The sequence below is a fragment of the Ornithodoros turicata genome, chromosome 1 (assembly GCF_037126465.1).
Source record: "Ornithodoros turicata isolate Travis chromosome 1, ASM3712646v1, whole genome shotgun sequence".
Taxonomy (NCBI): Eukaryota; Metazoa; Arthropoda; class Arachnida; order Ixodida; family Argasidae; genus Ornithodoros; species Ornithodoros turicata.
In genome coordinates, this window is record NC_088201.1 from 221,234,226 (window position 1) to 221,259,412 (window position 25,187).

Below are 25,187 nucleotides of genomic sequence, written 5' to 3' on the forward strand. Positions count from 1 at the left end.
CCCAAGATTGTCGTCCTTTGTTTTTTGTTTATTTTATTTTTATTGGGGGAGGGTGGTTGCCGTCCCTTAGGCGATGTGTGCATCCATGTTTTGCTGCTCATGTGGCCTTTCTGGAGGCCATTTTGAGCGATGTTGCAATATTTTTAGGTGGTATTAGGGGCGGGTAGGGATGCTGCGAAAAGCCCATGGTTGCATACAAGGTTGGACAATGTACTGAACGAGCTCTGTCTGCACAACTTCATGAGGACGTCTGCATGTAAATTACCCTTACAAAAGTTGACTTCCTATCACTATGGAACTCTTATCACCATAGTATAAACTCTATTTAGTGTCCATCCGCTGCTGCTTAATCTAAAGAACCTCCACACACTCCATCAACGACATTTTTTAAACCAGTGCAGCTTTCTACTTTCTATACATGAGATGAACAGACATTCTACACAAGTTCTGTAGAGGTAGAACACATACAACTAGATAAGATTTGAGAAATCACGAGCCTATAGTGTTCCCCTGAGTAGCACCAGACATGATATTACCAGCAGGGATCGGAACCGGCATTTTTTTTTCGGGCGGGTTCGGGTTCAGGTTCACGCATATTGGTTCGGTTCGGGTTTAGCTTCGCTGAAACAAAATGATCAGCCTGGATGGGTATAGGTGAGAACAGGACAATAGGATACAGGACAAGAACTATACAAATTTATTATTTACCTGATATTTTACTGTATTGCACTGATCTGCTGAGAACGAAAAGCGAAGTGCTGGAAGCCTTTTGGCAGAATGTGGTCAGGGCGTTGCGAAGGGACAGACAAGGTACGCAACTGTTCAGCAGCAGAACCAGAGCTCGACTGGGGTCGTGAGATTTTTATTCCTCGCACTCTTCGGCGCTAGTGGCGCTGAGGATATTTCCGTCACAGTCCTACCCCCTAGGGAGTGACTGGTGGACAGCAACGAGAGATATATCGTAGAGTGGGGAACCAGGTGACGAGACGTGACAGGGAAACAGCGGGAGTAGGCATCGAGTGGGTGGGTTGGGTATTGATGGAGGCTGGTTTCAGGCGCTTGGTTGCCACGGTGTCCTCGTGACCATTAATGCAGATTGTAAAATGTTGACTGGATCGTCGAAGGACTCTGTAAGGGCCGGTGTAGGGTGGTTGGAGCGGCTTCCGGATTGCGTCAGTCTGGTCAAAGACATGGGAGCAGGTGTCCAGGTCTGGGTGTTGATAGGCCTAGGAATAGTTCGAGGATAGAGTAGGAGCTGGTCGGAGGGCGTTCATTGTACTGGGCAGACGAGAAACGCAGTCCGGAGTAGTGATGGGTGGTTCGTCAGCTCGGGAAGGCAGGAGCTCAGCGGGAAGTCCGAGGGTGGTTCCATAAACCATCACCAAATGTTCGGGTCACCAAATGTATAAGAGCTAGTGTCCCTCTACATAAGTCCTGACCGGCGATGATGGAATGTCCCAGCGGGCAGATGATCTGGCCTTACGCTAGGACGGTGCCGGTAGAACTGGCTTGCAGGCGCAGTGGCGCGCGCCAGCAGAGGCACCTCTTCACCGCCACAACCGCCACAACGACTTTCTTTTGCTCCGGCAAAAAAAAAAAAATGGTGCAACAGTCGCAAACGTATATTCGCAACTCGCATCGTACAACAAATGAACTAACAAACAAAGAAGGTCGGTCGGTAACACAATTATTTCACCTGTGTACCGATTCCCGAACCGGTAACTGTATCATATATTTGCGGTTCAGCTCGGGTTCGATTCAGGACAAGCAAAAAAAAATGTTCGGGTTCGAGAGAAAATAACGGTTGTTGTCGGCTTTCGGTTTTGCGTTCAGTTCCGGTTCCGATCTCTGATTACCAGTATGTCGCCAGTGCCGGTGTCTATCGAGTGAAGACGGGGGTGGGGGACCATTCCCTCTTTTACTGGCTAAGTGGGCCCCACGAAAACACCATTAAAGGAGCAATAAACAGGTATGCAAGGTGCATGTTTTTCTAATACATTGTGATTCGTTTCCTACAGTGAGGTTTAGCGAAATTTTTTGTCGCAAAAAAGTAAATAATGTCTTCAAACCGACCGAATATTCACTGCACTCTTTCGCGTTCATGCCCCGCCCTGCGATGCCCTGGCGACAATAGAGACACGTCATTTTGACGTCGCGCACCTTCAACCATTTAAAATGCAGGACGCCTATGCATTGATTTTGTTTTAATATCGGGTAGTGAAGTCAATCCCAAACATATTTACACTTGTTAATCCTTAGGTAGCCAGGTCAAAGCCCACAATATTCCATTTTATGTTCGCACTATGTTTTCAGCGTTGTATTGCTCCGCGAGGTCACCGCGATGTTCCCACAACCGGTTCTCCCCGCGCGCTGCTCCTTCTGTCAACGAGGCCCGTCATTGGCTAGGAGACCAAAATCTCCCCCACCTGCGGTAACTGGAATGCAGCTTTGCTACACGTGCGAGACGCGTGACATGGGTGCTCTCCGAGTAGGAAGGAGAGACTCACGCGGATTATGCTCTTTGATTGGCACTGTTTCGTGGTAAAGACGCTCGCTAGAAGTAAATGAATTTCATAATTGGATATCGTGAGCCACTTTCATTCAGAGAGCATAATAACTGGAAAATATTCGTGAAGCTGTTTAGTGCCCCTTTAAGGCACCAAGAATACGGGGCGCGCAAATCTCCCAATACCACCCTACCTCCCATCCGCGTACGCCTAAGGTAAGCCTGACATGTTGTCTGGCTAAATTAATGCTACACGAAAAAGCTGGATCACACCTGGAAAGGATCATAGGCTCGAGTAGGCGAATCAAGAGTGAGAATGCTACCAGGGTCTTCAAAGGCATTGTACTTGCAAGGTGCTGGTTATGCACAAACCTTCGTGAGTAGTATTGCACAGCAACCACATGTTTACCCAAACGTAGATGCCGGCACTGGATGCCACAAATGCTGTTTTAATACAAACCCAATTGAAATTGGCCGACGGCCGACTCTCGGCAGAAAGTCGGGGACCAGTTGGCAGCCAACTAAGTCGGCCAGCCAGTCATGTCCTAAAGTCTGGGCAACGTTAACTGCCAACTACGTCGGCAAGGCCTGGCCAGTGATGGTGGGCCAGCAGCCACGTGCCGACGGGACGCCACCCCGTAGCTTGCCGTCAGTCGGTTACCGAACTCATCTTCACGTAGTACCAAGGTAAGTGGCTGTAGCTGTAGTAAATGGTGTAGCACTGCGTAAGTTCAACTTTCGATTGGCCAAGTGATTGTCTCAAACCAAAAGCAGTAAGAAACAGAGACATTATCTTCATGGTGAGCTAATACGGCAAGCAATACCTCATTTCAGTGTTGTTTGTGTACGCATCAAATTAAACTTACACACCTCACCCTTCATTTTGACTCACACGCGAGCAGGACTCTCGAATTTGTGGAAGCTCGCGGAGACAAACCTATGTATAGTATCTGCTGTTCTTCCTCAGGAAAGAAATGCAATTTCTTTTCTTTATACTGACCTGTTTGATTCTAGTGATCTCGGGCATATTGCAAGCTTTTACGATTCTCCCCCTACGCCGTTACCCTACGCCGCGAAACAATTGAGTGAGTTGGATCATGCATTTTTTTGCAACGGGCCGTGGTTGGCCCATGCACAGGTGTTGTTCCATGGGCCATTTTAGGGCTCACGTTTACCCAATCAGTATCCAAGCTAGCTTCCTTATCTTGCTTCATACCAATCAGAACATCAATTCTTTCTTGCTTCCTTATTGGCCAGACATCGGCCCTACATCTGTCAGGTCGGCCCTCTACATTGGCCCGAGCTTGTGCCGGCTAAGTCGGCCCGAGTGAGGCCATTGTCAATCCCCCACCTTGGCCTAAGCTTTTTTTGCAAGCTTGGCCCGACAACTTTTAGGTTGGAAGCAGACGTCGGCCCAGTGTTTCGCCAATATTGCTTTCGCTGCTGGGACGTAGCGTTGTCATGCAAAATTTCTCACTGGGCCGTGATAGGGCCATATATGGGTCATCGTTGGCCAGGTTGGCCAGAAAGGTTGGCCCTATGTTGGTGGCCAATGGATACCCAGTCTCAGGCCATTGTCAATCCCCAAGCTCCGCCCAACCATGTTGTCTTACCTTGGGCCAAGGTTGGCTTAGTCGGCCAACTCCTCTCAGCCGATCTTGGACCAAGCACGTTTTTTCACTTGGGAACGTGTACAGTTCTTCATGAATATGTTCTCAATAATGAGAAGCATACAGCAGAGATATTACAGCAGTGCTGGTAGGGTCACGTGGGTTGCAAACACATGAATTATATTCTACTAACGATCTTTGATTCTGCCTATTTTACATACATATAGTTGTGTATTATATAGTGAAGTTGTGTATTGTGTATATATATAGTGAAGTTGGGGTGTTCCTGTTGATCGGCATAGTGGGACACTCACCCACGCTCCATCCAGTTTGGTTCCAAGTCATTGCACGTGAAAAACTGCTGTATGCTGTATCAATCTGGTGAAGCTACTAGAAAAATGCATGACAAACAAAACGTTGAAAGATGAAAGTCACTGAAAAGGTTAGCCAGCTTTCGGACTCGAACCCACATCTTCTGGATTGCCGGTCCAGGGCTCTACCAATTGAGCTAAGCTAACGCGCCTTCTCAGCGACTTCCAGGGTGCGTCAGCTGAAGGGACAAACCAGCCATCCTCTCTCAATCATCCTCCTTTCACTCTTACATTTTTGCTCACTCACACACACATTCATATGACGGGATCGACGCAGACGACAACTGATGAACATGAAAGAACTGATGTTCTGAGGCTGGAACAACATAGAAGGGACACATACATACAAAGCCTCAATTTGCCTAAGAAATTAACGATCAAAGATGAGTCACTGAAAAGGTTAGGTGAAGTTCTTTCATGTTCATCAGTTGCCGCCTGCGTCGATCCCGTCGTATGAATGTGTGTGTGAGTGAGCAAAAATGGAAGAGTGAAAGGAGGATGAGTGAGAGAGAGTGGCTGGTTTGTCCCTTCAGATGACGCACCCTGGAAGTGGCTGAGAAGGCGTGTTAGCTTAGCTCAATTGGTAGAGCCCTGGACCGGCAATCCAGAAGATGTGGGTTCGAGTCCTACAGCTGGCTAACCTTTTCAGTGACTTTCACCTTTCATCGTTAATTTCTTAGGCAAATTGAGGCTTTGTATGTATTTGACCCTCTATGTTGTTCCAGCCTCAGAACGTCAGTTCTTTCATAAACAAAACGTGTTCAGCAAAACTCCAGAACATTTTAACAAAATATTATACACAGTGGGGTAAATATACACTATGGGACAAGTTCACACATGTGAGACATGACAAGGTTTCAAAGATAGGCATTGCTCCTACCGTGCACAACACTTCAAACAGATAATTTTATCACATGCAACAGAACGTTTGTTCTGCATGTGCAGTTGACACAGTTACTCTCGCAGATACGCAAAATGTTTTGTATTCTCCCGAATGTAACACTGCTCTCAACACATGAATTGCTTCGTCTTGAATTGCCCACAGGCCTGGTGCACTTTTCTAAAGGAAATGCCACTTGGTACAGCTGACACTTTTCCGAACACTATGACCCCAAACATGTTCTTGCATCTTTTCTCAGTTCGTATCCTGTCAGGAAGTACTTCATCAATTCAAGAACATGTTCACTCCTGCGAGCATTTGAACTCTTGGTTCATATTTTTGGCAAGGTCGACATGATTGCATATTTATCTACTGTTTGGAAATGCGCGAACCGTGTGCCATTCACAAGTTGTGTAAGTTAGTTTCTTCTTCTTCAAAGGGGTATACCGAATAGCTCCAATCGGGACCCCAATTTTCTACACAGTCTGCAACATGCCTCAACGGGTGAGAATTATAACTCATACACTCTATGCTGCACAGAGGCTCGCATTCCTTTAAAAAGTTCCACATTGCGGTCCTGGCAGCTCGTAGCTTATCAAGAGCGATAGACACCCGGAAAAAGGAATGAACAAGCCTGAGAATCTTGACAGGAGGATCGAACAGAACCCAGTTACGCCTGCTCGGTGCTTTGCACAGCTTTCTTTGCTCCAGTGCGCGTGGCAGCCCTGATATCTCCGATATTGGTGTGAATGCCATCATCCGTCAAGCTACTTCTGGGATGGCATTTCCAGTGTTGTATGAAAATGCAGCTTTATGATCGAACCACATGCTTGCTGTATACTTGACAAAGGCGGCATATAAAGCATGCGTGTAGTCTACCACAAAGCCAGCGAGTAAAGTGGAAAAGAACTGAAAGTGAAAAAGTGTGAAGGAAGCCGAAACCGCACCGATCTGAAGCGGTGGGAGGACAGCGCTCATTCCACAACAGAGGGGTACGTGCTTTGGAGCGATGACTGAAGGAGCCGCTCATCTGCCTCTCAAATGCCATTATTGTGACGGATGAGTAAGTGATGCCAGTGCTACGTTGGATACCCAGCTGAAAAGAGTCCTTCTGATTATGTACGAAACCGTGGTCTGTCGCGAATCAAACTGGCCTGAAACAAACGGCGATACAGGACAGCAACCTGGACCAACCAGCGAACCGCTCGTTCTCATACGTGGAGCAAACTATGAAAACAAATCCCTGCTGCTCGAGCAGGAGAGTCGCCATTAGTGTATACGGCGTTGGATAATGTTGATGATGTTCATCACCTTGTGACTTGCACTCTTCTGATTTAGCTTTGCGTGAAAACATTTGGAAACTCGTTGTCCAGTTGTGCCACAGAACGACAAGATCGAGCAGTCGTCTCGTACGTGTACCGCACCATCCAGCTATACTCCAAGAGCCCGTCATGAGCTGATGATATTCGTTAAGTAAATTCTACCATGGGGGTACTTCAGAGCTTCCCAGCGACAAAGCCGTGCAAAATGACTTCATGGCATTTTGAATGCGAAACTGTGACAGTCGCTTTCTTTTATATCGCTTTTATTCATTTCTGTTCGCTTTATTGGCCTGGGAGAGAATATCTATTTTGTCATTTTCTTTGCTTCTTTTGTTCCTATCCCGACATAAAATTGTGCACATACTGCAGCACTGCAAATAAGTATTTTTGTTCCGTGGGGATGTGGTCGTATGTGCATTCCTGAAAGGAAAGAGACAACGAGAGAGACGATTAGAATATTTTGATGCCAAAAATTTTGAAAGTGTATGTGAAAGCACGCACAGAAGAAGTGGATGACCACGGACAGTATTCAACTAGAAACCGCTTTATTTAAACAACACGTACCAGTGTAGAAACTCCCAAGACACAGAGACAACCAACAACATGGTCAAGTTTAGGGATCTCTGACTAAAACTGCAAGAACTTTCAATTAGGTTAGCTTCCACAATTTCGTATCCGATCTGAAACGTATCGCTGCCAAAATGACAGCCAGCGCAGATCAAAGTCAGTTTTTTTTTCACGGAAGATGTTCGATGAACAATAAAATTACATCTGAGAAGTAGTCTTCGTTGAAGGTCGCCCTTGTGCGTTGGAACTTTCCTGACTAGCGCTGTGTAATTGAATACGGATAGAGGCACGCGGTTGCCTCACTCTCGTCATCTCTGGTATCCCATAAGTTTACAACAGAGCAGCAGCTGCAGGGACACAATTAGTTGGGACAGTGGCAGGGATAGTAGATTCCTGACATGTCCTGATTATCGGTAGGAAGCATATATATCTGTTTTGAGTGCCCAATAGCACCAATCTCTTTTCCAGTAATAATCTATTTGGGTGACCGTAGATACCCCTTTTCGATTCCCACCGGGCCCAACATGCCGGCCGAATGCAACACGACATAACCCACTGTCGTCTCCCTGTGGTAAATCCTACGCTTTCTCTGTAACTTCTTTCGCTTCTAACGCGCCCTTTTACATGAGACCTGAGACCACACATTGTATTTACACAGCCATAGAATAGCCATCTAGGCACCGCCTCATCTTCCATCTGCCCACCTGTGGAGCGCACGGCGACCTCCACCACATCATCAGGATTAATTATGGGCAGCATCACCAAGACTGCACACTCATAGAAATTAGAAATTGGTCTTCAACATATTGACCAATAGCCGTTTGACCTAGCGAATATTCTACCACGACCTACCAAGACCCAACAAGACCCACCACATGCAATCCCTTCACGTTCTACCGGAGTTCTTACGTTCTACCAGACTGGAATCAGATGTTTAAGATAACTCATTTCATCATCATCCCCTGACTAGTACTCAAAAAGGAGTACAGCGCTGCAGCGCCACAATGGCGGTGAATCGCCCATAGCACCATCACCATCTGAAGTATGTGTGTTGAGTAAGCCAGTTTCTAGTTGAACGCTGTTTGTGTCAAATGTGCGTTCCATCATATTCATTTTGAGCTAACATGCTCCAGAGCTTGTCGCGATTTTGAACATCGTCCTGGTAGGCTGCTTCGTGAGTAAAACTGATTGAATATCATACACGCTGGAAAGCTGTTTCTGTCGCGTCGAGCTCTGCGTCGTTCCCTTGCACAAGCTCAGGCTTTTTTCACAGTTGATGAATTGTATTTCAAACAATATTGTGCAATATTAATGCTGCAATAAATGCTGAGTGACATCTCATTGTTTGTTTGAGGTTGACTGTTACCAAAATAATCATGTATTGCAACTGCATGCCAACGGCCTTCATCCTGCAACTTACCCTGATTCTCGGCATTGCAGTCGTGCTGTTCATGTTGTAGGCAAAGAAGTCGTCCTTAGAACAGAAGGCAACGTAATAGGCATAAACAAAAGAACGTAAGGCATAATAAAATAGCGTAAATAAAAATGAGCAGTCTGATATGACATTCGTCAGAATGAATCTGGGTGTGGTCCCTCCTTCGCAATACCTAATGATCATAACTTTTGAAAAAGCTTTAGGAGACTAAAGGAATGGCAAAAATTAGCAGCCAATCCATGTGGTTCACTAAAGGTGGTTCCGCTCACAGCTCGACCAGTTTTCATACTACTCGTGTAAGTTTGTTCCATCTGTGTTTGAAGAACCCTTCGTACATAATATGCGGTAACCGCAGGTCTTATTTCGTAGACCTAACTGTGGCAGCCGAACGCTGCCATTGCTGATGAATGCACTGTTGCAAATAAATATAAACCTTGAAACCCTAAACCCCCAAACCTATTTTCAGAACGCACTTTTCATTATTCTTCGCGAAACAGTGCCGTATACAGGGTGCTTCACAAAAAATGAGCGAAAGTTCTTTAAAAAATGGTGCATCGTACACCAATAAGATGGATGGCATAGTGTTACCAGTGATGCGAGGAAAACTATTTTTGTTTTTCAAGTATGTAATTAAGTGAAATTAACGAATAACTTTGTTTTGGGTTTTGGGAGCTTTGCAAAAAGAAAAGAAAACGCGCGTCTCTGTTGCTGACGCACGAGGAGTCGATGTCACACCCGAAATGTCAATGAGAGCTGTGGTCTACTCAGTGCTCGAGAGCGCTGTTACCTGGCGCTCCTCGCGCGTCTGCGACCAGTGTTGCAGGTTTAAATCAAATCCGAATTTTTTTCTGATGGTAGTAAATCAAATCCAAATCAAGTCCGGATTTAATTTTGACACGTTAAATCAAATCCTTTTAAATCAGGATTTGGTTTTCCGGACCTAAATCAAATTCGCTTTTAAATCCGGGTTTATCGAATCTTTTGACAAATCCGGGAGCCAAAATTCGTGCAGTAGCATTACTAGACCTATAACCGTGTCTACAAATTACTAATACTGCACGTATTCACTAAACAACGCTTAAATAACAGCGTGACGTGGCACAAAGAGCAATAAATTTCGTCTGATTGATGAGGATATAAAGGGCCAACCTATCAATCCGCTGGCCGAAATTTTATTCATATTTTAGGACATACATTTTTGAGTTTACAAAGACATTTTCGGTTACGCCTGCTCGGCGTGTACGAGACTATCAGTCACCACGTGTCAGCCTGTCTCAGGGGCGGATCCAGACGCTCGGTTTGGGGGGGGGGCGGTTTCTTTGTCGGAGCGCGTAGTGGGGGAGGGAGGAGAGGGAAATTCAATGTATAAACTGACGTTTTGGGGGGCGATTAGGGGGAGCAATTTGGCGAGTTGCTTCTACTTACAGCCATCTGCTCGCTCTGCCACAGGAGCTATATAAATGATATGTATACCATTCGATAGAGAATGAGTTAGCAATTCTAATGAATCTACCTTCAAGGGAATGCGTGTACCCGCTCATGAACAATAAAAGTTCGAAATCGTACATTTTTTGCCGGAAGTGCTGTGTTTCTGAATTTTTTCGTAGCGCCCCTTTAAAGTAGGAGTCACGGGGCTTTTTCCGCGTGCTGTCTTGAACCCATATTTTTTATCAGCCAAATTTGAAGGATGTGGTAAAACAAGAAGCGCGTTGCTATGAGGTCAAAGTTGGGGAAAAATTCGAACCAACATTCGCCGCCGCAACCTTCCGCCTCTCCATATCGGAAACGGTTCATCGGATGGAGCTCGAAATTGTTGCATTTGTCATCAATCGAGATGCTATCTAACATATATTTTTTTCATGGAAATTAAAAATTGTCAATTTCCCACCCTTGTTCATTTAAAATGGAACTACCCAAGAGTGGACAGAAGGCGACCTCACTGTGTCACCTCTAGCGTTCGCACGCCCCGTGCGGGCAACGGGCGTGCCGAGCGTGCTCCCTCTTAAAGGTTGAAGACGCGCAGCCATTTCGGATCGTTGGGATCGTTTAATGTGGATGTTGTATTTCACGCGCGACCAGCCGCCGTACGATTAGCTGGAAGCTAACACCGGCCGCGTTTTGGAGGGCATGACTACTTCCCCCAGAGCTAGGCAGTCCCGAGCATTGCCCGAGCCCAGAGATGCGTCGGCCTGCAGTGTGATAGCATTAGATTCCTCCTCACGAAAAAAACTCGTCCTCCGTCGTTTAATTCCCCGTTGGCTCAGACGGCTCTCCTCGCCGGCGCGTAGCCGACAGCTGGCCACTCCGCCGCGCGGAATTGCGCAATGCCAGTGGAAGAGGGACGCAAAGGGAAGCCCAACATAAATACATGTAATGAATGAATGATGGGAGTTGAGTTGAAGGCATCCAGAAAGAAAATAGTAAAACTTTATCGAAAATCGGCCGCACTTTCTGTTGCATTGCCAACACGTAATTCGTTAAGTGCCCTTAAGTTTTTGTGTTACACCAAAATAGAAAAAGTGATAATGATAAAGTGTATTGAATCGTAGATGACTGGCTCACTCTCGGAGGGGCGGTGCACAACCCCCATCTCCATCATCACGTATCGTGTTGGTGTTGACTCGGGCTTCACGGGGCATGAACAGTGTGGAGTTGGTAGGTGTGGTACACCTTCCCAAAAGCGGATTTTGGGTCAGGAACCTCCTCGTCATTTAGCACCGGGCGAGCACGCATGATGTGAAGGAATTCCTATCGCGGGCCTAGGCTCAGCTACGCCCAAAAACACACGCCTGCGTCGATTTCTACCATCAGTACTCAAAAGACCACAGGTCGTTGGTTACTATACCCTGGGGGTCACAATTAAATGGATCGTTAATAAATCGTGGGACATGTTACAAATACTTATACTAAACATGTAGCCCATGGGTCTATTTTAATGCTGACGTTTCGGGGCTTTGTAAAAATTTTCCTCGCGCGGTACAGACTGTTGTAATCAAGGGAAAAAAAGGGTATGCGACGAAGAGTGGCACATCTTGCCATGATTGTCCGTGGGAGTAGGAAAGGCTTGCCTTCCAAAAATCACGAAATGATAGGATGTGATATATTTATTGTTCGTTTTTACTTTGTTTTGACGTGAATGCGTGTACCTATATGCGTTCAATATGATGGCGAAGACGAAGAATTTCGCGACATATTTGGCAAGCTTGAAACGGGTCGTGCTTGAAGACTCACAGAGGTCCACGGGAAAGGTGCCGTCCAATCGACAGAATAACGTTAACTGCGTTCAAAGAACTGCACCTGGTGTTCCCTCGGTGCGGTGAGGGGAAGTGGTTGGAACAAAACGGCTACTCCTGTCGCTCTGGAGAGAGGACGCCGCTAGTGCGTGTGCAGATTTCAGACAAGGTCACATCAATTCGCGTAGGATGCGAAACGGCGCTTCGCTCAATTTGAAATCCATGCGTCTTGTGAGGGAGCTTTGCGAAATCCACGCGCAAATCTGCTTAAAAAAGGGCGATTCAATCGGCAATTCATTCGTGGAAAATGCGATTGAATCCAAATCCAAATCATACCTGGAATATGCGATTGAATCCAAACCCAAATCATTAGTGGAAAATGCGATTCAATCCAAATCCAAATCCTGCCCATATTTTTTGCGCAAATCAAATCGCAAATCAAGTCCGCCAGCCCTCCGGTGGATATAAATCCGGATTTAAATCAAATCCGTGGATTCAAATCCGCAACACTGTACTGCGACAGGTCCCCTGTAGTTTTTTTTTTTTTTTTCACAAACCTCCTTGTCCTCCCGACCCTTGGGGTTTTTGAAGTAAATAAATAAATAAACAAACCCGAAAGTTAGTATTTGAAACCGAAACAAGAAAAGTATCCGTTAAAGGTACCAAGTCAACGGGTTTCGTCTTGTTGAATCCCCCACCAACTTTCTCAATGACATTTCGAATCTAGTCCCTAACGACTAAATATGACTAATTAATTTCACTTTATTAATGAATTGTTGTCTTAGTCCGTCCGCTAGGTGTCCGATGAACCTTTTTATTTTATACATTAACATTATTTTCTTGAAATACCCTGTATACACATACCATATTATTCTGTATTCATACGTGTATTTTTTGTTCAAAATAACTACTCTACGGAACTCTATTTTCGAGTCGTGCTTACAGAGTTTTCTGCCGTTGAATCAAAGCCTCCTTTGTGCAATAAGTGGAAATTAAATTGAATCGAGGGCGAATAATACCAATGCGCTGTCCAGTTCTCATTACTATGGCGATACCCTTGTCTCATTTCGCTTGATATCTGCACTCTTTCTCCGTTTTGGGGAGGGCACACAACATATTCGCATTTTGTATGTTTTGTTCTCTCGTTGTCTGTCATGAAGGCGGAATTCTCATTTTTGCTAGATATATTTCACCTGAAGTGGCATTGTACACGGTGTCCCAGCTAAATGCGAACATATTTAAAAAAATGTATATATATAACTTTTTCCAAGATGAAATCAATTGCAATATAGCATATGCTGAAGAGCACTCATTAGGAGGGCATTAGCAAAGTCGTAAGACAATACCTTAATTAACTGTTTAATTATAAAAGCTACGAAATTGCCCCAATGAGAACATCTGTTCCTCTCGGTCACCTGATATCATAACCGTTTTCAGAACAAAAATCCGTTCGATAGATCGTCGGCAAAAAAATCGTGAAGGAACACCATTTTTTCTTTATTTTGTTCATTGCGCGTCTTCGGAGACTTGTCTTTCCTTCACCCCAAGGTGAGTGGGTAAATGAGCACAGTGCCGCCTGATACGTCGAAAATGATCTTTAACTAACTGCCTAAATTACTAACTGCCTAATTGCCTAAAACTAATTGCCTAAACAAACTGAACAATAAGAAAAAGCGCTTGTATCGATTGGCAAGGCGTACTGGCACTGAATCCGCTCATTTAAGGTATCAAGAGTGCTCCCGGCAGTATTTATGCGCCCTACGCGAGGCCAAACGTGCCTTTTACACTACCCACCTCCCCAACTTGCTTTCTTCTAACCCTCGAAAATTTTGGAAGGCTATTAACCCGTCACAACCCGAGTAGCTACACGTTCTGGATTCAAACGGTTCCAAAGCTACTGGCATAGAGTGTGCTGCCAAGTTCAATGAAGCTTTTGCTAGCGTCTTCACTAATGATACTGATTCTGTTATACCTGACTATATGGCCCCCATAGGCATCCTAACACCCATGAGTAATGAGAGAGGCGGTACCCGAGACGGGGAGGGAAGAAGACGACACAAGAAGAATTCTCGAACACAGCAAATTTTTTTATTTTCCAAACTCTATATATTCAAAAACCTCATGAGAGGAGGAAGAGGAAGGAGGGAAGGCTTGCTTACGCAGTTGCCACGTGTACTAATCTCACAAGTCTCCCTGAGCAACCTACGCGAAGTGTACACGTGGCAACTGCGTAAGCAAGCCTTCCCTCCTTCCTCTTCCTCCTCTCCGGAGGTTTTTGAATATATAGAGCTTGGAAAATAAAATTTTTTGCTGTGTTCGAGAATTCTTGTTGTGTCGTCCTTCTTCCCTCCCCGTCTCGGGTACCGCCTCTCTCATCATGCACCAGTTTGTCAGCGCCCTGTCACTTCTTTCGACCCATGAGTAAGCTCACAATATCTCGAGCAGGAATCATAAATATCATTGATAACCTAAAGCTCTCGTCTTCATGAGGGACGGATTGCATTAACTCCAAGATCCTTAAAAATACAAAAGAGGCGTCATCCTTGTACCTGCGTGACATTTTCACTCAGTCACTCGATCACGGGTATGTGCCTCACGACTGGCGTCTGGGGAAGGTCATTCCTGTTCATAAACATGGCGATAAGACGGCTCCTTTGAATTATCGCCCATATCGTTAACTAGCATATGCTGTAAAATCCTAGAGCACATAATCTATTCAGCTGTCTCTTCTCATCTCGAATCTAATGATTTTTTTCATGAACACCAACATGGATTTCGCAAGGGTTACTCCTGTGAAACACAGCTATCTTCTTTTGTCTTTGATGTTGATTCTCACATGGATCGTGGTATTCAAACGGATGCAATCTTCCTTGATTTTAAGAAACCATTTGATTCCGTTTCTCATATTATGCTAATACGCAAACTCTCATCGCTTAATATTCACCCTACTGTACTACTCTGGATTCAGAATTATCTCAATGATCGTTCACAGGCAACCCTTGTGATTGATTGTCTTTCTCCTTTCCTTCCTGTTTCATCCGGTGTCCCACAGGGTTCCGTCCTTGGCCCACTATTATCCCTCATCTTTATTAACGACATGCCAGGTACACTCTCATCCTGTGTCAGGCTTTTTGCCGACGACTGCGTTGTCTATAGTTTCGTAACATCCTCTTCTGACCAATTATGCCTTCAGCAAGACCTAAATTCAATTTTCTCATGGTGCTCCACATGGCTCCTTTCTCTCAATTCTTCTAAATGTTCCTATGTTCAGTTATCTCGCTCCAGGTCACCGCTTCTTTACCAGTACAACGTTGGCCATTCTCCTATACCACAGTCGTCTTCGTATAAATATTTAGGAGTCCATCTCTCCTCAAATCTCTCCTGGTCGGATCACATCCGTAGTGTTGTGCGTGATGCCAATCAGAAACTCGGCTACATTCGCCGTAACCTTCGTTGCGCACCCTCGAATGTCAGGCGCTTGGCCTACTTAACACTAGTAAGGCCCAGGCTTGAATACGCGGCAAGCGTCTGGGATCCGCACCATGCTAACCTCATCAGCCTTCTTGAGTCAGTTCAAAACCGAGCCACTCGTTTCATCCTTTCAGAGTATTCCTATCCTTCTAGCATCTCATCACTTAAGAGACTTCTCTGGACCTTCCGCCTCTCCGAACTCGCAGAAGTTTCTTCCATGTTTCCCTTTTTCACAAATTTTATTCCAGCCCATCTATACGGCCATCCTTCATCACAGCCGCACCTTACATCTCAGGCCGATTAGACCACCCGTGTAAGGTAGAACCAATCACTTGTCAAACTTCCCACTTTTTGTATTATTTTTTTCCACTTACGATTGCCGATTGGAATGACCTTCCTCAGTCCTTAGTCACCTTGCCTAACCACCAAACTTTCCGTAGAAACTTGGCATCATATCTACACATTTAGTGGGGAAGCATTATCTCATCTCTATTCTGTTTTCTTTTGATCTTTTTTCCAGGACGCAAGAGGCGAAAGTGTGCTCTTTCACGCTCCCACATTGTGGATTAAGGAAACACACGTCTCCTTAGATGTGCAATGAACAAAATAAAGAAAAATGGTGTCCCTTCACGATTTTTTGCGGACGATCTATCGAATAGATTTTTCTTCTGAAAACGACTACGATATCAGGTGACCGAAAGGAACAGGGAACAACATCGTTGGGACAACTTCGTATCTTTTATAATTAAAAGTTAATTAATGAAAGTTAATTAAGACATTGCCTTAGGACTTTGCTAAAGCTCTCCTAAGAAGTGCCCTTCAGCATATGCTATATTGCAGTTGATTTCATCTCGGAAAATGTGATATGTGTATAGTGTTTAAAAATATATGTTTGCACTTTGCTGGGACACCGAGTTGTACGCGAGCACTTCTGTCACAACGGCGGCCTGTTACGTAGGGCAATCCGCCCTTGTTAGTATCCCAGTACAGCTGCTTAGAGAGATCGATCTCTGCGAGATGTTAAATAATCGTCCGAGATAGCACCGTTAAATAAGTATGCCGTGATCTAAGTCACTGCTAATGATACTGTCTGGATTTTGACAACAAAGTTCCATTCGGCTGTGCCATACACGGAGATGTCTGATGCAAAATTGCGCCATCAACAGCGCCGTTTTCCCCGATAAACAAGAAAAATAGACGATATAGTTATGTCCGGTTTAGACAGATGACGTAAGCGTAGGCCACAAAAACAAGAACGACGAGGTGACAGTATGCGATCGAGCAAAGTGTCACTGATTATACCCCTCGTCTGGAAACGAAAAATGAGTGACAATTGGAATCTGCTCACACTATCAGTTTACACATTAAGTTTCAGTGTTTGTGGCCGATTTCATAATATAGAAGTTCCGAGAAAGTCCGTGTGACTTAATTTCACACAGCGTTTAATTACTTAAATGGGATGCGGCAGGTCATTCCAGGTTATCCCAGAAGAAACGTAAAACACTGTTCATTGCACCGATGTGAACCTGGATTGAAAGTTACACAACAAAGAGAGCAACAGAAGCGGGGAAATGGCCACCGCGACTACCGAAACACATGCGGCTCTCACATCACAGCCCTGGCTGCTGCCAGTGAAGCAGCGCGAGCGAAGTCACGTGCTTACGGCTGCCAATCGAAATGGACGCAGCTCTGAGCTTTGTTCGACGACTCGTACCTCGCTAAGTAGAATAATTATTTTTTCCTCGGTACTCTTGCGTACAATGCGTCCATGATGTAATGAACCATATCAATAGAAGTGTCCCAATACCTTCAAGAAGCTTACTTCTGAAGCAATGACACTAATAATTCGGAACAGACATAGGGTGCAGGCAAGCTAGTACATCTCCATCATGTAAGAAACCCGAGAAGAACGGACCAACAAAGGGAGACAACACACCCTCAGTGACCCTCAGTGTCACACACAGATACTCAGATCTGTGTGTTGCGCTCTTTTTGTCCCTGCCTCTCGGTTTTCCAAACATCATGACTCATAACTGGGGGTCGGGAAATTGTAGATATTGATGATCCTATTTTTGCTACAGGACATCAATGAATGAATTGTATCTTCTGTTTGCATAGAATGTTCACTCGATTGTGCAACAAGACAAAACCAGTACCAGCGAAACACACACCGGTCGCCTTTCCGGTACACGCTGAAAAACGCTTGCATTTCTGGAAACTTACTGGTCTCAAGGCCTCTCTGACTCTCATGCTTCTGCCCATGCAAGTAAACAGTGTCTCTTTGAACTCTGTCATGTTCTGGAAAATGTACGCATAAAGAGGCGGCGACATTCAGTTTTGCTCATTGTTTATTTAGGCCTAAGCATAATTCTAACCATAATTAGGGCTAAGATAATTCTATACCTGAGGACGGCAGCTTTAAAATCGTCGTGAATATTGCAAAGCTCGTACTTTTTATTTTTGGCATTATTTTTTGGCATTATTTCAAAGAAGAAGGACCACTCAATTTAACAACACAAAAATATAAACAATTTGTGGGAAAGAACTTCGTAAGCATGATATCTAAGTGAAAGGAGAAAACGCTGCGCTGCTACATATCACCAGAGTATGCCACCTACAGGACGATGTGATATGAGAGACATACAAATGCAATGGCGTGCCCTGTTCTACAGCATTCGAAATAATTCATTGCAAAATCCACGCTTAAAATACCACCTGTCCATACCCACCCTCTGAAATAAGCCACTTAATAATCCACAGCTTTGAAATCCACATTGTCGAAATAAATCACAGTGATATGTAAATGCTCTCCTGTGCTGTGTTAGCTGCTCAACGGGATGTTTCACGTGGGTGACCACGTAAGATTAGTGTGTCTTCTAATATTATGCTTTATATTTAGCATATTTCCTTCCATTTAAAATCCGCTTTACTGTTTACAAATAAGAGGCGCCAACCGACACTGTTCCTTATAGGATACGAACTTAGTACCTGCGTCGTTAATACCGACTTAGTGTCTGCGTCGTTATGCAGAAACGTAAGGCAGGATATGCTATCGGTGGCAGGGTTCATATGTGCAGTACGACAGTGAACCTTTTCGGCATTGGCCAAGAATAATTAAAGTGACCGGCTCCATTGGAAACATTCTTTCCTCGAAGGAGAGTGACGATGTCAAAGTGAAACTCATACTGCAACCACTGTATCGCATTCTCAAGCAGTACGGATTCGATCCCTACGACAATAAAAACAAGGCGTCCGTCGCTACGAATGACTTTGACTATTCCTGTTCTGTTCCTCCTGTACCTCCTGTTCGTATTCTGCGTATGCACAGGGTTGGTGTGTGCAGAACACAATGAACGCAGCCGTGCGAACGCTTCCCCCAAGTGCGACATCGGCTCTGTTGCACTGCTTTAACGCTCTTGGGTATTTCATTGCACAATACCCGAAATAATTTAGAGCCCTGAATGAATGGGACGACTATTGCTGAACGACGAAGTTGTTTATGGAAGGTACACAACATGGCAATTCCTTTGCGCTGCACATCAACAACTCGAGTTTCAGGGGTCGGATTCACAAAAAGCTCGTGCGACGGAATCTGTCGTAACTCCGTCGTACGGGAAAGTTACGACGAAGTGTAGATTCACGAAGATCGCGCGTCGCAAAATCTTCGCAGCTTACGGCGGAATCCAGCGAGAGCTCCCGAGCAGTCTTACGAGGAAAGATGGCGGCGTATTTGGCAGCGGTAGATTTGAAGACGGCAAACAAAGACTCCATAATACGCGCCCACGCATTGCACTTTGCCACAGAACCTTCGAGACCATCCCCGAAGCGTCAATGACGCACTTTTTTGCTCGATAACCTTCAACAAATGCTTCAATTTTGTGCTCCGTAAAATCGGGTCGCAGGGATTTTTCAAGCATCCCCTACACCCCGCTAAGACACCCCCAATAATCGTGTAACACCCCTCCAAATTGTCTGCAAGAAAGGCTAAAAAAGCCATAAAAGCTGCAAATATGGGTGCCGCACACCCCCTACAAAACACCCTCCCCCGACCCGAGACGAACATACTGAGAATATCCCTGCTGGGTCGTCGAACGCGTTTCGCCTGTGATTGTATGGCATCCATTATGGCTACCGAAAGACCGAGAGCACGTGTGGTAACAACACAATTGGGGACGGACGACTTCTTCTTCTAACGGGACAATTATTATTGGTACGATTGTAGATTTTCGTCATCGTTACCATAGTGAAAACATAGTCTCGCACCCGTTGCCTGTTTCTCTCCTGGCAACTCAAAGCTGGATAGCTTTGTGAATCGTGCTTACGACGCCGTCGTACGCGCGTCGCAGGCTGTGACGTCTTAGCGCATCTCAGCGTTACTTACGATCTTGTTTGTGAATCCGACCCCAGATAGTCCCAACACATGCCGACGATCTAAATCGAACTGCAGTTTATCTAATAGTTTCGCCGAGCCAGTTAATTCCTAATGTTGCACAATCGTAGAAGTCACTGGAAGCCTACAGTTACGTCACCTTAGGCGAGCTGTTTAATAGAAGCGTTTCACGAACAACGCTGATGTAGTGCCGTGGACTGGTCCATGTTAACGTCCTTTATTTGTGCATAGGCACTGGGAGAGTATCTCACAAAGGCGATGTCAGATAATTTTGTGGGTGTAGATCAGACTGGTCCCAAGGCAGTATTCAGTGAGAACACGTATTCTGAATGAACGCAGATTTTTAGCCAAAGACAGCTTCCCTATGAAAAGCCAATTTTAAACATGTTATTGCTGTGATTGTTATGCTACGTAGCTATATTACTTGTAACATCTTTTTCTTTCCCATGTTTGCCATATACTATGTAAAAGGTATACTTTTTCATCACGAACTTGCTATTTTCTTGTCTTAGTCTTGCATAATCTTGAGAATAACGGCCGCTCATACTGTTGAGACCGAGGACCTTATCGAGCTCTGTAGCTCTTTGGTCCTGAGCTCAACTATTGTTTGTGGAAAGAAAGCTGGAACTCAAATCTCCAACTCAGAATCCTGCACCCAGGTTCCACTGACAGCACAATATTTTTGAGGTAATAAACACGGAAGCAACCTTCGAGGACATTATGAATGCATTACTCACCTTCTGGAGCGGTGAGGCGACAGCATAGCATAACCGCATTGTCATGCACATTGCCCTGAGTTCCTTAAGAACATTTTAAAGAAAACGATGTACATGGATGCAAGTGTGGTGAGATATCAGAAGGACAGTGAATCTCACAGAAGAAAACTGGGGCAAACCTCACTGATTTTGATGGTGAGATGCAATGCATCATACTACTGCCGCAGGAACTGATACCTCTATCACAGTCTTCAATTATCATCAAAAGCAATGACCACCGAAGCCTCATCAATTGCTAAAGAAGTTGACCAATTGGATCCAAGTTGGCCTCCAACAACCTTGGTGGTGCTACCATCATTTTCGATGCAAAGTCACTGACTGGGGATCCAATGCAGTCCGCCAATCCAGTGACTGATTCAGTTACCATTGGTTTCGATTATCATTGAAAAGTAGCCGGGTATCAGCTGCAGGGAGCATTGCTGTATGACATATTGCTGTGCATCAGGCTTAAGATACAACATTCGCTATTATCTAGTTTACCTTGTTAGCCTGACGGGTGTCCGACTGTCGAGCGCCCAGAAAAGGTCCTACAGGGACTATTGCATCAGGAAACGTGTCAGTGAGACCCATATGGTAATGCTGTGCACTGCCCCGCAGTTTACGTCACCAAGTTTCTGTTCCGAAATCAGCTTACATGTTAAAATAAACGAGTTCTGGAGATTCCCTATCCCTCCTTCTTTTGTTAAAGATGACTCAGCGATAGTAACATAATGATGACGTAGGCAAGGCACAAGAACGAGAGTTGTTGTGTCTGATGCATGCGATTGTCTCCGAGCTCGTCAGCTTCACGTTCACACTGCACAAGTCCTCCTCAGTACATTCGCCGGCTTTCTGTTACTCGTAGGAGCCCTAAGGCGAAGATGTTCCGTAAAGCACGGTGTTATGGCCCTGGCTGCACGAACACATCCAACGCCAACCAGAAATGACACATTCACGAGAGGTCACCAGAGGCCGCCCCAAGCTCCTGCTGGTCGGTGTCTGACGGCTCCCCGGCCACTCCTTCATCGGACTTTCCAGATCCAGAATACTCTCAACATACATTGCCTCCTCTTGTCATGTATTACGTTAAATTGTATAGCAAGTATTCCCCTAATTTGCGTCGTATTTTCGGCTTTATTGTCGGGGACGAATGAGGAGCAAAACAGCATCATAGTCTGGAATCGACAGTGAGTGATGCGATAGTCCCTTTAAGGCAACGTATATGCCTTTCAGTGGGCAGCGTTTACCCATGACAATGTTATCTTGTATGAGCAATGCACAAGCAGTCTCATATCCGCTAGCACCCCACGACGCTTACCGTATCCTTCCACTAGATCGTTTTAGCCACCCTCGTGTCACGTTAGGCATTCGCTAAAGTTTTTCTTTGAGCAGCGTGGACCCCCAACCATTTCACGCACAGCACTGAGGTTACCCCTGCTTTTTTCTTTGTTTTTCCACGGCGTGTTCTCCAACAAATAAAACAAACATCAGCGTAAGAACGACGCGCGCAAGACCTGCACCCCGTTCTGTTTCGTGCGCCTTTAAAAAATAATTCGCTCTTAGAACGGGCATATCGGAGAATGAGGGAAATGAGGAAGGTAACGCTGTGACCTACAATAGTCCCCTGGCATGTGGCTCGTGACGTGGACCAGCGTAGCCACAACCGGTACAAGCAGCATGTCAGCTGAGAGGAAAGAAAAAAGAAAATGGTACGTGGACTTCCTTACATCACGCGAGTACCGTGCCAAACCTGCGCTGCTGCCATTTCTAAAGGGATTTCTGAATTTGATTGACAGTGCACTGGACAACAAAAATATTTTTAATGGTGAGTCTTGATTGGAAGTTTGACGAACGACACAGGGTTCCGAGCGATGTTAAGTGTCACATCATTGCTCTTTTACTGAAAATAGTGTTAATCCCCTGTGGAAAATTTTCGTTTTTGCCCCTGTAGGATAAATTTTAGCATGGTAAAAGCCCGTAAAGTTTAGCCGTTCAGGACATAGATACAACAGGGAGTACCCTAAAGTGAAGCATCGAGGAGAGGAACACATACAGCTAAAAGCTCAAAAGTCGTATACTTACTCGCATTACCAAGGGCTTGAGGTTCAGTTCGATAAGGGTATCTTTGCATGCCATAAACGTTGTAGTAGCTACGCGGCCGGCGCGAGCAAGTTCCATTGGATCTTTGCAGAGGAAGAAATACAGGAAAAGTTGTTATATTTTCTGAATGTTTCTTTCTACAATATGTCACCACACATTAATCATCATTATTTACACCACTTCATTGGGAGCTGCATCTGTACTCCAATGTGACAGAATTTTGCCTCGTTTCATTAATGCACAGCCTCTTAGATTGGCTTATAGGCATATACAGGAATGAACCATTTGCATGTGAATGCACAGCGAGGCTGACAGAATGCGCGGCTCTCGTTCTGGCTGAAAACAGCTGGAACCATTACTACGTTAGCGCCTTCCGTCAATCATTGAGGCTACGCTTCACGGGTTTCGGCACCCAAAATGTAGGAAAATGACTCAGAAACGATAATGTGCAAGTTTAATTAGAATGGCTGCATTACACATTAGCATTACATTAGCCTGTGGGTCTTTCTACGCTCTTCCAGAGGCATTAAGCCACTCCGTGCGTAAAGAGGAGCAACTGAGGCGTGACGATGGTAAGACTTGAAAATAAAACGTAACGCTCTCTTTTGAATGGATTCAAGAAGTCGGATATTCGCAATGGTGTAGGGATCCCAAACAGTATCACTATATTCCAAAATGGGACGGACTAATGTTCTGAATGCCGTTAACTTACTATGAGTTGCTCATTCACAAAAATGACTTTTTAGAAACCGTAATTTCTTGTTAGCCTTCTTTGTTATGTATTGGATGTGCTTATTCCAGCACAAGTCTGATGAAAGAAAACCGCCCAGGTATTTGTATTCGGAGACCATTGAGAGATTCATTGAGTTAATGCAATAATCGAAGGTGAGCGGTTTCCTTTTGCGAGTGACACTCATAACCACACACTTGTTTATGTTAAGAGGTAACTTCCATGTCTCGCAACAGTTAGCCATTTTCTACAAACAATTATTTAAACATGCACGGTCACCAACGCCATTGATCTCTTTATACAATACACAGTCATCACCCTTGGCAATATGGGCCCCATATTGCCAGGTTTGAGCGAATCTGAAGAAAATCCTGGCAATATGCCCAATTCATACGTCGTTACATCCAACAAGTTTGTGCAGATGATACACATTGTTCGAAACACTTGTAGAGGAGGTGGTGTCCCTCTACATAAGTCTCGACCGACGGTGATGGTATGCCACGGAGGGGCGATGACGGTGGCCTGTCTCCATGGCCGCGCCGGTGGAACTGAGGCAGGTGCTCCAGGGGCGTGGCCATCTTTGTCGTTGTCTACCTGCCGCTACACACTCAACATATGTGGTAATCCCTCTGCAACCTGCACTGCAACTCAACAACTTTCGCCATCTTGCTTCGCCATGCAAATGCCAAACGGTCAACCTATTGAAAGCATGGTTGTTTGAGCGGAATTACGCGTCCTACGACTAATGCGCATGTGCGAACTGGGATCGGACGTTTGATTCGGGATAATTCGGATAAATGTCACTGGCTACTAGAATGGCGACGGACTTGCAACAGGTTAAGTAAAAAACACAATAGGAAGGGATATCTCTTCTATAATGCTAGGGGCTTTCAAGTTACTGCAGGCAGCGTGAGTTTCTGAGGCGTATGTGCGTCATCGTCACGAAAGTGTTTCGCTCCTTTTTACTCTAGGAGCGGGTTCTAAACTTTTGGTTCATATACTATTGCGCTCGCAATGACTGCTTCTGAGGGATGTTTGGCATTGGCAGTTCCGTGGGACTCATTGGCTCCTTCAACGACACGGGCGTAGAACCTATTCTTCGTTTCTAGGACGATGCAATGTTGTTTTTGTAGCGCTATGCAATGAGAAGATATGCAAGAATCAATAAGATCAAGATCAATAAGAAGATATGCAGAAATGAAAAAGCAAAAAGAAGAGATAAGTAATATTAGTTGTGGATGTTATACCTGATAATGATTTAATATTACACGGACTCACCGTTGGCGATATCACGGAAATATTGGCGCAATATGGGCAAAATGGGCTTGCGCATATGGTCCCGATATTGGTCCAATATGGAGCCTGTTTGCGCTCCCAGTATTGCTCTGATATTGGCAGCCCATATTTCCTCAATATTGGTAATCCCGACAACCCATATGGGTCCAATATTGGACAAATATTGGAGCTGTTTGTGGAAGGGCCTGACAGCTTGATACACCTTACGGCCATGGGATTTTTTGTGAGAACTCCTTATGACCCATTTTCTTGGAGAGGTTCGCAAGGATTTTTGGCGTAGAGCTTAGTGTGCTGACTTTTAACTTAACTATGTTAATGTCATTCAGTTGACAACGTTAATTAATCCTACAACAAATAGTAACGCCGAAACGTTAGATGGAGTTTCATAACTACCATCCACATAAACCATCAGGAATGCCTAAAAACAACGTCAAAATTTCGGTTATAAACTAGAGCTCTGCTAGCACAGTTAAAACCCACAAGTTGTACGCCAATACGAACGCTACACAAAAATCGCAATG

At 45.0% G+C, this 25,187-nt stretch overlaps 1 long non-coding RNA gene across 1 annotated transcript; it reads right to left on the minus strand.

The window, feature by feature from the left end:
* Positions 1 to 7,001: 7,001 nt before the first annotated feature.
* On the minus strand, positions 7,002 to 17,685 carry LOC135376896 (uncharacterized). The gene is made up of 3 exons (XR_010417897.1): positions 17,619 to 17,685; positions 8,677 to 8,730; positions 7,002 to 7,109 (listed from the first exon to the last, which is right to left on the minus strand). It is a non-coding gene; the product is annotated as an uncharacterized LOC135376896 (long non-coding RNA).
* Positions 17,686 to 25,187: the final 7,502 nt, after the last annotated feature.